This window comes from Echinops telfairi, unplaced genomic scaffold (genome assembly GCF_000313985.2).
Source record: "Echinops telfairi isolate 266 unplaced genomic scaffold, ASM31398v2 ScPeMD7_7400;HRSCAF=8409, whole genome shotgun sequence".
In the NCBI taxonomy this organism is placed as follows: Eukaryota; Metazoa; Chordata; class Mammalia; order Afrosoricida; family Tenrecidae; genus Echinops; species Echinops telfairi.
This window is the reverse complement of record NW_022111300.1, coordinates 6289795-6304751: the sequence shown is the minus strand read 5'-3', so window position 1 is coordinate 6304751 and position 14957 is coordinate 6289795. Positions and strand designations below refer to the sequence as shown.

The window sequence follows — 14957 nt, the reverse complement described above, 5'->3', positions numbered from 1 at the left end:
CCAGCTGCTTCTCTGGAGAAAGGTAAGATTCTACCTTCCAGGGTGTTGTGTTTGGGAATCTGCAGCCAATTGGTTAATAGGAAGGAGAGTCAGGAGTAGGAGAATATGAGAAAAAGTTGCCTATGAACAACTGCCTCCTTTGCCATAATAACAGAAGCAGTACCATAACTGAGCATTTTGATCCAAGGTTCTATAAAAGAATCTATCAAAAGGGATTGCTAAATGCTGGGGATGACAGTGAAAGCCCTAGATGCATTTGCGGAGTCCCAGTGGATGAAGCCTTCATTGAACTCCCTTAGACCATTGACGTGGGCTGTGCCTTGCCCTCGGGGTGCATTGCAGGACCACTGCTGACATAAACCGAATAACCAACCGTCATCAAATCAGTACCGAGTCAGAGTGACTCTAGGGCCCGGTAGAACTGCCCTGGTAAGCTTCTGAGAGGATTTTTTACAGAAGTAGAAAGCCTGGTCTTTCTCTCACAGAGTGGCTGGTCGTTTCAAACCACTGAACTTGTGGTTAGCAGCCCAATTCGTAACCACTACACCACCAGGGCTCCCCTTTTGACCCATTTTTAATTTGTTCTCGTTTCTATTCTGCTTTCTTCAGGATTGAGATTTTTTTTTCTGGTGCATTTATTTATTTAGTGATTTTATATGAAATCCAGAATAGGTGATCCATAGAGACAGTAACTAGATTAATAATTTATGGCAGGAGAGGATGAGGGTAGTGGGGAGCTAATCTAATGGGTACAAGCATGGAAGAAAATTTTCTAAAATTGATTGTGGTAATTAATGATTGCACAACTCAGACCATTGAATTGTATGTGAATTGTATGCCAGTAAAACTTGTTTTTTAAAAGGGTGAGTGTAGTGCCTGATTTTAGTTTCTCCTGCACTCCAAACTCTGGTGCTATGAGGGCTGGATCAACCCTCAAAGTATTGCCCTGAGATCATCTAAAACCTTCAACCAATACTATTCCTCAAAGTCTTCTTAAAACCAATGCAATTTAGCTTAATTGGTAAAGAATGTCTGCCTTGAGAGTGTGCTCTTTTAAGAACTATCTCTATGGGATGAAAGTGACTTCAGCAATTGGAAAGATTAGATAGGAACCTTAAGGGCAGTGAGCTGAGGAAGAACCAGAGAAAAGGAGAGAATGGTCGCTCAACTCAATGTACAATGTCATCCGTGCCTCAGTCCCACTGAATTGAATTGATGTGTATATTGATGTGAATATTCTCAACAACAACAAAATAAAATTATATTTTTAGCATGTAATTTATGCAGGGACTCTTCATTTCCAGTTGTATGGGTTTTGTGATTGTTTGCTTCCCTTTGAATTGATCAATCCCAAAATGAGGTCGGATTGTCCCATGGCGTTCTGAATGGGATGGATTAGATTTCAAAGGATCCGGTGTGCTGGAGCGTATGGTCCCTGGTTGTATACGCCTCCATGACCTCCCACGAACCAGGTGGCTTTTCCCCTGAGCAGTGGTCGTTTTCCTGGTCACACGGGAGAATAGCTGGCATGCCTCTCAGGTGAGGGGTGATGTGAGTGGCTGTATCTGTGAGCAGGAACCTCTCATTAAGCCATCTGGTAGGTGACTTTCTGAAACCTCAAATTAGGTCAACAGGGCTTTTGAAGTAGGTTGAGAGAGGGTGCATTAGTCTGGGTTGACCCCTGAAAACAGAGTGAAAGACTTAGCCCAGGTGATTTATTTAGAAAGGGAGCAGGCCAGTGGAAACAATGGAGCAGGAAAAGCCAATGCCAAGGTGCACTGTGGGACCGAACGCTGCTAGGCAGACGTGTTCAGTTTCACGGGGACCTTTTGATACGCTCTGCAGCACACCTCACCATTTTCTGCCCAAAGGACGACAAAACCCCCCAAACCTGCCACTGTCACATCTATTCCAACTCATAGTGACCATGAGTTGTACTTCGTATGGAAACAGCCAATTTGCAGACTTGTCCTTTTATTATGATTGTGAGTAATATTGTATTCAGTCATTTTTGTTTACAATTGTAGCTGGGAATTCAAAATTAACATCCTTGCCTGTGAACTTCTTATAAACTCCAGAGAAGGTTTGCACCTTGTGTTCTACATTGTTCTGCTGGGCTTTGTCCAAGTGAACCTTTCTAAGCCTGCTGCCCTCCAGCTTTGCTCGGGTTCTCGTGCCTGCATTTCAGAAGACAAAGTCTGTGAGGACTGCATCGTGTACAGCGTCCAGAGTGCGGCTCCTGGGACACTTTTGCTTATTCTTGGTATGGCTTTTCCAAGTTGGTTTAGGCAGAAGTCTCTGAGCAGTCAAGACAACGTGCTTTCCACGGAACTTTTTTCTCCAGTTCACAGACTAGCTGGACTTGGATTTTCTGGGAAGCTTTCAGTCGAGGCACAGGAAGAAAGATTGTAAGACTTTCTGACCCCACCAGCTTTGATATCCTTGGCTGCCATTAGATTCAGCTCCCTGAACTGAGCTTTTAGGTTCAAGTTCATCTCTAAATCAAGAAGAGCCTGAGACATGCTAGACTCAAAGTCACCTGACTTTTCACTATTGGGCTTCACATTCTTCACACTTGAACTGAACATGGCCTTTTTCTTGCCGAGCGCACCAGCCAGGAAGAGTGACCTGCCTGTCCTCAGCAAAGCTTTTAAATGAGTGTGCCACCAGGATGCCTTCCCAAGTGGGGGTTGGGGGGAGAAACCATCACCACCATCAAGTCGTTTCTAACTCAGAGCAACCCCGTGTAGGGTTTCTGAGAGTGTAACTGTAAGAGCAGATAGCTTCGATTTTCTCTTATAGAGCAGCTGCTGGCTTTGAACTGGAACCTTGTGGTTAGTAAAAAAAAAAAAAAAAGCTCCGTTTGTGCGTGTGTGTGTGTGTGTGTGTGTGTGTGTGCCTTTATCTTTTTGTTTCTAATTTCCATGAAAGCTTCATAGGATGATGTGTGTATGAGAACATAGAGGATTCCCATGGATGCTCTGTGCAAGGGCACAGTATTATAGAATTTTGGACAAGGGGCCTGGGGGAGATGATGCAGCTCAATTGAATACTACTGTTTTCACCTCTGAAAAGCTGAAGTCAAAAAATGGGAAGCAGGGACAAAATGTCTACTACAACAACTCATGATCATCTCCTGTGACATTGATCACAGTCCTTACAATGTGACAGCACTTGAGTTAGTTAATTGTGCTAACCTGGCCGATAATCACATGTGGGGCTAATTGAAAGGGGGAGGGAAAAATGGGTGGTGAGCCTCGCCTTTCTAGTTCTCAGGTCTCTTGCTTTGTGATGGTCACACCAGGGTGCAGCTGCCTTAGCAGTTCCCTGCTTCAGCTTGCAAGATTGACTTCCTACAAGACATCCCCAAGGAGAAGCCACATGGACCTATCCCGATGCAGCCCTGGGTGCTGGTGCAGCCGTGTGGAGACCCCTGCTAGTGCTGAGATGCTTATTCGTTCACTGACTCAGCTTTCCTCCTGCAGTCGGCATCATTGCCTCTGTTTTGTGAGGCGGAGGACTTTGTGGACTGGTGTTGGGTTAATGGGTTAATGTTGGACTTGTGGGCTTGGGCAACATTGGGTTGGGATGGTTTCGTGATGCACACTTTCTTTACATAAAACTCTCATACATGAGTTGCTGTGGATTTGTTTGTCTAAAGTACCTAGACTAATACAGCACTATACAATTTTAACTCATATAAGTAACATATACATTTCAATAGTTTAGTCGTATCAAAAAGAGTTGTTCAATCATCACCATAATCAATTATAGAACATTTTCTTCTTGCCTATACTCATTAACTTCCCATTTTCCCCAACATCCCTGCCATACCCTCAAGAAACCATTAATCCAGTTACTGTCTCCATAGATTTACTTATCCTGAATTTCATACATACAAATAATAATAATAAAATGGAGAATGACTTCAATCAAAAAGAAAGCAGAAGATATCGACAACTAGAACAAATTTGAAATGTGTCAGGAAGAAAACCAAATGAAAAGGTGTTGAAGTTCAGCCTGTCTGCATCTGCAGTAATCCTCTCTCATGCACTTGGTCACATCCTTGGTCAGAGGAGACTCACCAGAGGCTTAATCCCCTTCACTTTTGTTTTTACTTGAACAACTTTAAAATGGGCCGAAGGGGAGATCAAATGATAAGGTGTTAAGCTTTAACCTAACTATATCTGCCATAATCAACTTTACAATGCTTTCTGATAGAGGGCTATTCACATCAATGACCAGAGGGGATTCACTAAATGCTTATTCCATGTGTGGACCATTAATCCATGTGTGGACCCTGTAAGTGGATTTTGGGTTTTCACTGTCATCCATAGCCTTCTGTAAACTGAACGTTCACGATTTAAGATCTTGATACCATTCCCTCCTTTGGATTTAGATTTTATGATTTACAATCTTTGGATCAGATGTGTGAATGGGCTTTGTGTTTGCACTTAATGTTAGCCACAATATATGCTCTCTCTCTTTAAAAATGACATGGCCCTGCTTAATGCTCACCCTCATGAAGATATGGTGCTATAGCAAAGTGTGGTAAAGAAACCAGATGGTGCCCTGTTAGGAGAAAGAATAGAATAAGATGCTAACATTGGGGAAAGCAGGGTGAGGAATACATAAGACCTGTCCACTAATTTTGTAACTTTTCTGTAAACCTACAGCTTTTCCAACATAAAGCGTTTACTAAAAAACTTACAGAGACTGAAAATCAAATGAAAGCCATATATTGTCAGCCTGTTGGTGTTCAGTGCCGTCAGTTCTGACCTGTAGCAGACCCTGTGTAGCACAGAACGAAACACGGCCTGCTCCTGCGCTGCTCGCAGAATTGCTGTTGTGTTTGAGCGCATCGCCGCATGCACTGTGTCAGCCCATCTTGTTGAGGGCCGTTCTCCTTGTCCCTGCCCTCAGCTTTATCAAGCATGACGCCCTTCTCCAAGGACTGGTCTCTCCTGATAACAAGTCCTAAGTGCATGAGACAAAGCCTGGCCATTTTTGCCTCAAGGAGCATTCTGGCTGTACAGCATCTCAGACAGATCTGTTGGTTCTTTTGGTACTTTGAGTGTTCTTCACCAGCACCATAATTCAGATGCTGCAGTTCTTCTGCGGCCTTCCTCCTTTTCAGTGTCCATCTTTCATATGCATATGAAGCAATTGAAGACACTCCAAAGGCTTTACTCCATCATGCCATTATGGTCAACTCTACTTCAAGACGGTACCCTGTTTCCCCGAAAGTAAGACACCCCCGAAAATAAGACCTACTTACAGTTTTGCCTCTAGCTGAAATATAAGGCACACCCGAAAATAAGACCTCCCCGAAAATAAGCCCCCCCGAAGTTACCGTAACTCTGGACTCTGGACCGTAGCGGTGGGTGCTGCCACGGATCTCACTATTGGCCACAGCGCAGTCGGAGCAGACAGGAAGTGCAAGGTCTCTCTTAATAAAACAATAAACAATAAATGTGTACCATATTCTTCTTCATGGAAAAATAAGACATCCTCTGAAAATAAGGCCTAGCGCATCTTTGGGAGGAAAAATTAATATAAGACACTGGCTTATTTTTGGGGAAACAGGGTAGCGCTTGACTTATCCCTTCCCTGCAACCCCTCTGTGGGGGAAAGTTCCATTGTCTACAGATGGGCTTTGGGTCTCTGCTCTGATCCCCCTCGTTCTCAACAATATGTTTTTGTTTGTTTGTTATGGGTCTTCTGATGCCTGTTACCCAGTCCCGATGACGCCTCATGATCACACTGGCTGGTGGGCTTCCATGTGGGATTGTTGTTTCACTGCTGGATGGCCGCTTGTTTAACTTCAAGCCTTTAAGACCCCAGAAGCTATAGCTTTTAATATCCGGGCACCACCATCCACTTTCTTCACCACATTTGCGTATGCACCCATTTTGTCTTCAGTAATTGTGTCTGGAGGGCAAGCATCACAAAATGCCAGTTTGTTCAAACAAAGTGTTCTTGTTGAGGGATGATATGAACTAAGGCCCGAAGTCTGTCCATAACCTCAGTGTATTGCCATATAAATATATGTACATAGGCCAGTACCTCTATTTTTACGGATTAATGTGTTTACATATGTCCACATCAATGTCTATACCTCTATCTATAGCTCTGCTTCCTATATCCTCTCTCTGTTTCCTTTTGCCTTCCTCCTGCCCCACCATCACACTCCTCCTACTTCCATCTCTTAGTGCTTCCTCTCAGCTAGATTGCTATTGCTCCAACACCCATAGGATCTAGCACCAAAGGAACACACAATACTCCTCTGTTTCCTTGAGGCTTCCTTAGCCCCCAGTATCATGACTCCAGTGCTGCTTCTCACTCTGGAGTAGACTGGAGTGTGTACACAGGTATCGATAAGAGATAAAGCTCATGACACAGGGAATCCAGGAACAGGAATGGGAATTGCGATACCAGAAGGATAGGGGGAGGTGGGGAGAGGAGCGGAGGAAGGGGAAATGGATTGCAATGATTGACACATAACCACACACACACCTCCAGGGGATAGAACAATAGAAACATGGGCGAAGGGAGACAGTGGTCGGTGTGAGATATGAAAATAATTATAATGTATCTAGGGGCCACGAGGGGGGAAGAGGAGCTGATACCAAGGGTTCAATAGAAAGTAAATGTCTAGAAAAGAACGATGGCAGCATATGTACAAATATGTCTGATAAACAATTGATGTATGGATTATAGGAAGTTATAAGAGCCTCCAATAAATTATTATTATTTTCATATCTTAGACTGACTGCTGTCTCCCCTCCCTCATGATTTCTGTTGTTTGTCCCTCTGGAGGGGGAGGTGTGGGTATGTGTTGATTACTGCGACGGTTCCCCTTCCTCCCCTCTTCTCTCCACCTTCTCACTGAGAGCTCTTGTCTGTAGCAGTGTACATGCTCTGGGCTAGCCATGTTTGTCAGATAGAAGCGGGCTCAAGAACTAAGGAATGGGGTGTGGTTCGTTGGTGCCTGAAGGGCTCCGCTTTGGCACCACTATCTCTGACAAGTATTCTTCTGCTATTCATGAGGTTTTCAGTATGGGACAATGGTCTGATAATTTTTGTAATTATTTTATTTTTTATTAATAAATCATTTTATTGGGGGCTCCTACATATAACAGTCCATACATCCATTATATTAAGCCAATATGTACAAATATTGCCATCAATAATTTTAAAACATTATCTTTCTTATTGAGCCCTTTGATATCAATTCCTCTTTATTCCCTCCTCCCCCCACCCTTGCAAACCCTTAATATATTATGTATTGCTATTTGCACATACCTTACACTGCCCCTTCGATCCCTTCACTAACAATCCTGGTATTCGTCCCCCTTGAAGGGGGTTATTTTGCCATCATTGTTATCAGTCCCCAACCCCCACATCCACCCTTTCTTCCCCGACTTCCTGATGTCATTACTCCCATTACTGTTTCTGAGGGATTTGTCGATCCTGAATTCTGTAAATTGAAAGCTCTTGTCTAACTGATGTATGCACACCAGTCTAGCTGGATTTTTGAGGTAGGACAGAGATCATAATAGTGGCAGGAGGAAGGAATAAGGAACTAGAGGAGTGTTGATGTATCTTCTTTTCCATGCAGCCCCTCTGGGAATATCCAGTTATCCCCAGGTGGGCTCTGGGTCTCTACCTCTACCTCTCTCCTTCACCTCCATGAGGTTGTTTATTTTTGAACTTCTGATGCCTCATGATCACACAGGCTGGTGTGCTTCTTCTATATGGGCTTTGTTGATTCCCGCTAGAGAGTCGCTTGTTTGGCTTCAAGCTTTTAAGAGCCCAGATGCTATATCTCTTAATAGCAGGGCACCATCTGCTTTCTTTGCCACATTTGCTCATGTGCCCATTTTATCTTCAGCAATTGTGTTGGGAAGGTGGGTGTGTTAGACAGGGTTCTCTAGAGAGATAAAACCAAATTGCTGATAATTTAATATACTTATTTATAAAAATAATTAGATATATAACAAGAAATGAACTATTAAATCATATACAGATACATATATAATAAAGAAATGAACAGTTAAATTTTAAAGCACTACAAATGGCTCAGTGCAACTCACTCCCGTGAGAGTTGTGAGAGACTAGCAGTCCTTCAAGTCTAGTGTGCTGCCAGATCTTCCTCTATTTATAGAGAGAGCTAGGCTATGTCAGCACAGCAGCCAATCACAAGGCAGGTCACCAACCGCCAGTCCCCAGCTCCAGAGATGTCTTAAAGGGACCTCAACTTACAGCGACATGGTTCACAGGTTAGGCGTCCCACAGGTAGTGTATCCTTTAAATTGAGGCACAGAACAAGCAAGGCAGCTGCACACTGGTCCAATGATCAAAGAGCGAGAGACAAGAAAGGCGAGGCTCACTGAGCCATTTATCTCTCCGCCCTTCTGTTAATCCCACTTGTGTTTATCGGCCAGGCTGGCACAATAAACTATCTCAGTGGGCATCACCCATTGCCAGATTGTTAGAGCCATGAGGAAAACTTGGGTCGAGTGCTAAAGTCCATCCACTAGCTCAATGTATTGCCTTATAAATATATGTTTATAGGCCAATACCCCTGTTTTTATGTATTAATATTTTACAAATATACACGTTTATGTTTGTACTTCTATAAATAGTTTTGCTTCCCAGTTCTCTCCTCTATTTCCTTTTACCTTCCTCCTGGCCCCCTACCATGCTCACCACTCCTGAGCATGTAGTTCCTCTTGGCTAGATTATGGTTGCTTCAGCCCCTCCAGGAACTTTGCACCCTCCTCACCCTGGATTTTAGATCCCTAATTGTTCCTCTAGCCATGACTTTATTGCTTACCACTCCCTTTCCCCTGCCGCCTCTTCCACAAAGTCTAACTGGAACCATCGGGATTCCTCGGGGGCTTCATGACTTTGCTCCCATTGCTGATCTGTTATGTTCCCTTCTTGGTCTCCCCCACTGTGGGGGAGGAGGGGTCAGACCAGACTCACTCCCCACACTGTGTCCCCAGAGTTGTCCTCAGTATTGCTATGCTCTCGGGGGTGGGGGGTGGGGGGGAACCTCACCTCTCAAGCTGTCGTCGGCCCTACAGTCCTTTCTGTGCCTTAGCTCCAAGCAGGGACATCGTCCTTAGGCTTGGTGCACCAGAATGGGGTCTAGTCCCTCACTCTTTCTTTCCTTCTTAGTTTGCTCCATGTGGGTGAATCAGGCCAGCCCCTCTCCCCAGCCAGTGGCTTCAGTGTTGTCCTCTATAGCACATTCTTCTGGGGAGGTGGTCAGCAGAGCTTGGATTGGGGCCGCCCCGTAATCCTCTCTGTTAATGGGCTGCTCCATGCGGCTGCGTTGTGGCAATGTTCGATTGCTATCCATAAAGTTGTCAGTGGCGAATTGTTCCGACATGGACAGTTGATGGTCTGTTCTTAGTCTGGAAGCTCTGCTGAAGCCTGTTCACATCGGGTGGCCCTGCTAGTCTTTAAAACAGCACTGACCAAGCTTCCAGCATCACAGCAACACAGCCACTGCAGTATGATACACTGACAGACAAGTGGGGGATTGTCAGCTTAGCTGAAAACAACAATAACTATGCCTTAACAGCAAGGACAGATAAAAGATGGAAAAATACTTATATAAACAATAATCATCCATCAGTAACTAGAAGGTTGATGCATACTAGCTTGCGTCAAAGAGAAAGCAATATACCACAAGGGAGAGGCCAGCAAAAGTGACCCAGGCAAAGGAGGAGGCCGGGTGAAGTACAAAAGTTAAAGGCAACAGAGGTAAATGCTATTACATATACAATCCTGCAATAACAACAATGATAATAATCAAGGAGTAGATACCTAGGCAAACATGTTTAACAGATATGGGAAGGAAAATGGGACTTCCCCAAAAATCATTGTAGATTTGACAGGATCTTTCTGCCTATTATTTTCCTATGCTGCAAATATACCCATGAATGTAATCATCAGCAGACAAAGCTATAAAAACTTCTTAAGCCCAACCATACACCTGGAGGGAATGAGTCCCTGAACCTGGGTGCTCGCGATCTTCATCTTGGGGGACACCAAGGTCAATTGGCATAACATAGTCCCCAAAGAAAAATGTCTACGTTATACTTTGGTGAGTAGCCATTAGGGTCTTAAAAGCTTGCAAGCATGAAGGGAGAGTGGGGTGGAAAGGGAACCAGATACAGGGATCTACATATGGCCTCCTCCCTGGGGGACGGACAACAGGAAAGCGGGTGAAAGGAGACAGGACAGTGTGAGATATGACAAAATAATAATTTATAAATTATCAAGGGTTCATGAGGGAGTCGGGAGCGGGGAGTGGGGAGGGGGTGAAATGAGCTGATGCCAGGGACTTAAGTGGAGAGCAAATGTTTTGAGGATGATGAGAGCAATGAATGTACACAAGAGCAAATGTTTTGAGAATGATAAGGGCAATGAATGTACAAATGTGATCAACACAATTAATGTATGTATGGATTGTGATGGGAGTTGTATGGGCCCCCAATAAAATGATTTTAAAAAATAAATACTAAAAAAAAAAAGCTCGCGAGCAGCCATCTAAGGTGCAGCTTTGGTCTCCCTCTGTCCAGAACAAAGACAAAATGAAGAAAAAGTCTTGAGTCTCAGCCTCCATACCTTGAGACCAGAAGAACTAGATGGTGCCTGCCTACCTCTGCACTGCTCTCAGGGGGTCACGTTAGTGGGTCTTGGATAGGATGGGAGAACAATGTGGGATGAAACCGTAAATTACAAGAAAGACCAGGCTTACTGGTCGGACAGAGATTGATGGAGCCTCTGAGACCTTACCTGTTGTGGCTCCATTTTCGGCCAAACAACAGTAACACTAATGAAGTATGTCATTTACTCCTGAGAAAAACCAACCCTCCAGATAGAAAAGGACCAAGGAAAGGGTCTGGTTAGGAAAGAAGGAGGAATTGAAACAGGAAACCCAGGATGAGGAATGAGTGATGTCACCTACCTGGTGGAGATCGCAAGAATGATGTGAAGTAATGTCTGAGACTTGTTGGACGAACAACTACTTGGCTCTGGAAACCTGCACTCAATTTACAAGAAAAAGTAAAAAAAAAAATCATAAGACAATATCCCCTGAAGTCTTCTTCTTTTTTTTTTTTTTCAGATTTGCCAATAATAGTTCATTTGATCAGATGGGGACAAAAGTCTTAATGCAACACAACATGATTTGAGACTGGGAAAATGCGGTCATGCGTGCCATCCCTCAGGGGGCTCCTTACAGACCCAGCTTGGTTCTTCTCCAATGTCTTCTCTTGGAGTTGTACCTGATTTTATTACCGGTTTTCATTCGAATCCATTGGGGAATGGGCCGATTCTGCTTCTGTTTCTTGGCCAGGAATCTCTTGATCCTAAAAGTCTTATGAGACGTCTCCTCCTCTCATACCCGGCCAAGTCGCACTGTCCATGGGGAGCCCGCAGGGAGGCCTCGATTCAGTGATACCCGATGTCTCTCTGGGCCCCAGAATCGCCTTAGGAATTAGGGCCCCCACATGGTGAAGTCGGAGCAACACCACACTCAGGATGGCAGAGACACTGAGAGAGGGAGAAGAGGACCTCTTAAAACCGAACGAATCAAACAAGCGAGTAAAGAATATGTGCCTTGAGTGTGATGCTCTCGTCAGACCTACCCATCTCGGCTCTCACTGCCAGTGCCGGCCCACAGTCACCCCTCTGCAGGTCCCTGAGATGCTAACTGTGTACGGGGGTAGAAAGCTTGGCCTTTGTCCTGCAGAGCTGCTGCCGGCGGTGACCACTCGAATTGCAGCCCAACCTGTAACCAACCCCTACGCTAACTATATGACATCAAATTGGCAGTGACAGCAGCAACTCAAAAGATCAGATCGGAAACTTAGGGGACAGTCCGTGTATGTTAACTGGGGGGAACAACTCAGAATTGGTAGTAATCTTCATAATTCTGGTCATCTTTGCTTCCAGTGGTTGTCCAACTCAAAGAATGTAATTCAAGTCACCAGACGGTACAGAGACTGCTGCATTGGTGTCTGTTTGTCTGTGCATCTTCTCAGCAGCAACTAACTAAACAAAACGATGGGAAAATAATACGGTGGAGTCATTTATTTTGCCTCTTCTTATCCACAAACTCAAACAAACAAAACCCACACAAATTGGTTGACATTCCATTGAAATGATACCCTTCTTGGAAGTAACTGGTCCTGACCACAAGAGGACAGCATTTGCATGGAAAATACTGCCTCCAGAGCAATGCAGTGGCACAACTAGATGAGGTTTTTGCCTTAAGAGACATTGCTATTAAATGTTTTGAGAATGATGATGCCAACAAATGTACAAATGTGCTTGACACATGGATGGAGGTATGGATTGTGATGAGTTGTAGGAGCCCCCAATAAAATGATTAAAAAAGAAAGATCCGTTGCTGTTACATGTAGCATCTGCTGCTGATCCTCATCAGTCTCTGACAAGGCAAACTTGAAGTTAGCACTGTGGGATATGCTATCTGATGCTAGGCGAGAATACTTCATTTTCATGAGTTTTGTTAGTTTTAAACTCTATGACTCCTTGCTGTGGAAGCCAAGAAGGCTCATTTTCACCTTGGTAATGTATTCCTCTGTTTTTATATCCATTTAAATAATCAGTGATTTACACATATACCTGCGTGAGGGAGAATGACTGTTTATGGTTCGCTCATGAGATGACGTTTTCTCTGACACATCTTGTTTTATTAACACATCTCTGAAGAAAATGAAACATTTTCCCTTAGCAATAGAAGAGGTTCCTGCCACTTGGTTCTAGTTAGACTTTTCATCTGCACTTTTTCTTGACCCACCTCCAGCATCCTTCCACCCACTTAGTAAAGGAAGAGTAACAAAGGGTTTGCTGTTTTGAAGTCAGTACCAGACCCACACTAAATTGTCAGCGTTGATGGCAACAAATTATACCCCGAGAGTCTTAAGTTAGCATTCTTACTCAAACATGCTTAGTACACCACCCTGTACTTAAATGTCTTCTTTAATAAAAACAGAAACCTGATCAATCCATTCCTCAGCTAAAAATCCAAAGAATTGTTAGGACCTAGAACCATTAGCTGTTCATAATCTGGCTCTAATATTTAAACTTTACGTATTAATCTCTTCAAATAAATGAATTCCCAGATGCTGAGCACCTGGCATATGGAACCCTGGTGGGGCAGTTGGACTGTAACCGCATGGTTGGCAGCTCCACGGAGAAAGACTGGGCTTTCTACCCCCAAACAGTTACAGTCCTGGCAACATACAGGGGGTCGCTGTGAGTCAGCATTGACTCGATGGCAGTGGGTTGAGTTTTTGAGGCACATAACATAGGTCATCATTTTCTTTCATGTTTCATATACATTATCTCATTTGTTCCTTTTTGAGATGTTATTTATATGAGGAACAATTCAGAAAACTCTTAATAAAGTTCATACTCTGAACTTGTGTGTATGTGACACCAAAGTCCTAAGTGGTCCCTCCTCCCCGCAGTGTACTTCCGCTGCAGGCAGACGGGGCTGCTCTCGGGACCTTTGATGTCTAATAACTTGCCTATAGATTTACTTCTGCCTGAAATGCATTGCTTCTCTAAGTGGACAAATCCTTCTCATTTTAAAGAGTCAGCTTAATTCTCATGTGCTGTGGTTAACCCTTCCTGATCCACTGACAGGAGATAAGCTAGTGGGTGACAAGTGGGGCTGCTAACAGGAGGGTCAGCAGTTTGAAACCGCCAGCCACTCAGTGGGAGAAAGATGAGGCTTTCTACTCCAGTAAAGGTTTACAGGCTCTAAAACCCACAGAGGCACTTTTAACTCTGTCCTTTGGGTTGCTTTCAATCACAATCAACTCGATGGCAGTGAGCTGGTTTTTTTTAATTTTGTTTGTTTGTTTTTAGCTCATGTGACTATATTGTTGCCCCTGCTATGTTACAGCGTAGTAGTGCTGAGTATTTTTCTTAGAACGCCTGTGTGAGTGTGAGAGAGATGTTATAGTGAAAGAGCCATTGCTCTGTGCAATACGGATATACGTTTTTAGCTTGAACACTAATGAGGAAGTGATTCTTCTTTTCAAAGGGAGCAAAACCAGTCCATCTCCTCTGACCCAGAGATCAAGGCACTAGCAGAAAAGAGTGTGGATTCAAACAGTAGGTACAGTTTCAAGACAGCATTCCCAAGTTAGAGCGTTGCAGCTGTATTTCAAGGCTGGACTTGAGAGGAACTTTGAGCCATTGCAAATGTAAAAGGTGCAAAAGACCTTGAGAGTAAAGAGAGAGAGAGAAACCCCACCCAAACAACCACAGAGAGGATCCTGGTTCCCAGACTGGGCAAAACCCGGAAAGCAACACTCCCTTCTTAGAATTCGCAGTTCACTCCTGTTTGACCGGCCACAGGGAGATGTGTTTTGAAGGATTCTTAACCTCACGTTTCTTTTCATTTTTCTCAAAAATTGGAGTTAGACTTTTCCACCACATTTTGTAGTGTAAGCATTGCTTTTCTTATTTAAGTTTGGAATCTTTCTTTTTCTTTATTTGGCAGGTTGAGCCGTTTTCCAGTAGATGAGATGAATGATGATCCTGCTCTCCAGAGGCGGAGGGGGAGAGCTCTTTCAAGATATGGCCCCATTCATTTCACATGTGGTTCATCATACCTGCAAAGACTCAGATTAGGCCACATTCTGACGTTTTGTGTGGACATGAATTTGGGGAACACTAGCTAACCCAGGACAGCTGGCTCTTGTAGGCACAATTAAAAATCACTCAGGTAGGCAGCCGAACATGGTAGATGAGAAGGAGGAATCTGAACTCAGAATCCCAGCCCCGCCATCTGCCTGCTATGCGGATAAATGGTTATTAGTATTTTACATTATGATTACCACTATCCTTGTAGTCATTTATGCATTCGTCATGCCGTTAATGTTTCCTCGGTGCTCATC

At 43.9% G+C, this 14957-nt stretch overlaps 1 pseudogene; it reads right to left on the bottom strand.

Moving 5' to 3' along the window:
- Window positions 1–2001: 2001 nt before the first annotated feature.
- Window positions 2002–2588, bottom strand: LOC101653139 (annotated as a pseudogene).
- Between the last annotated feature and the right edge of the window lie 12369 nt (window positions 2589–14957).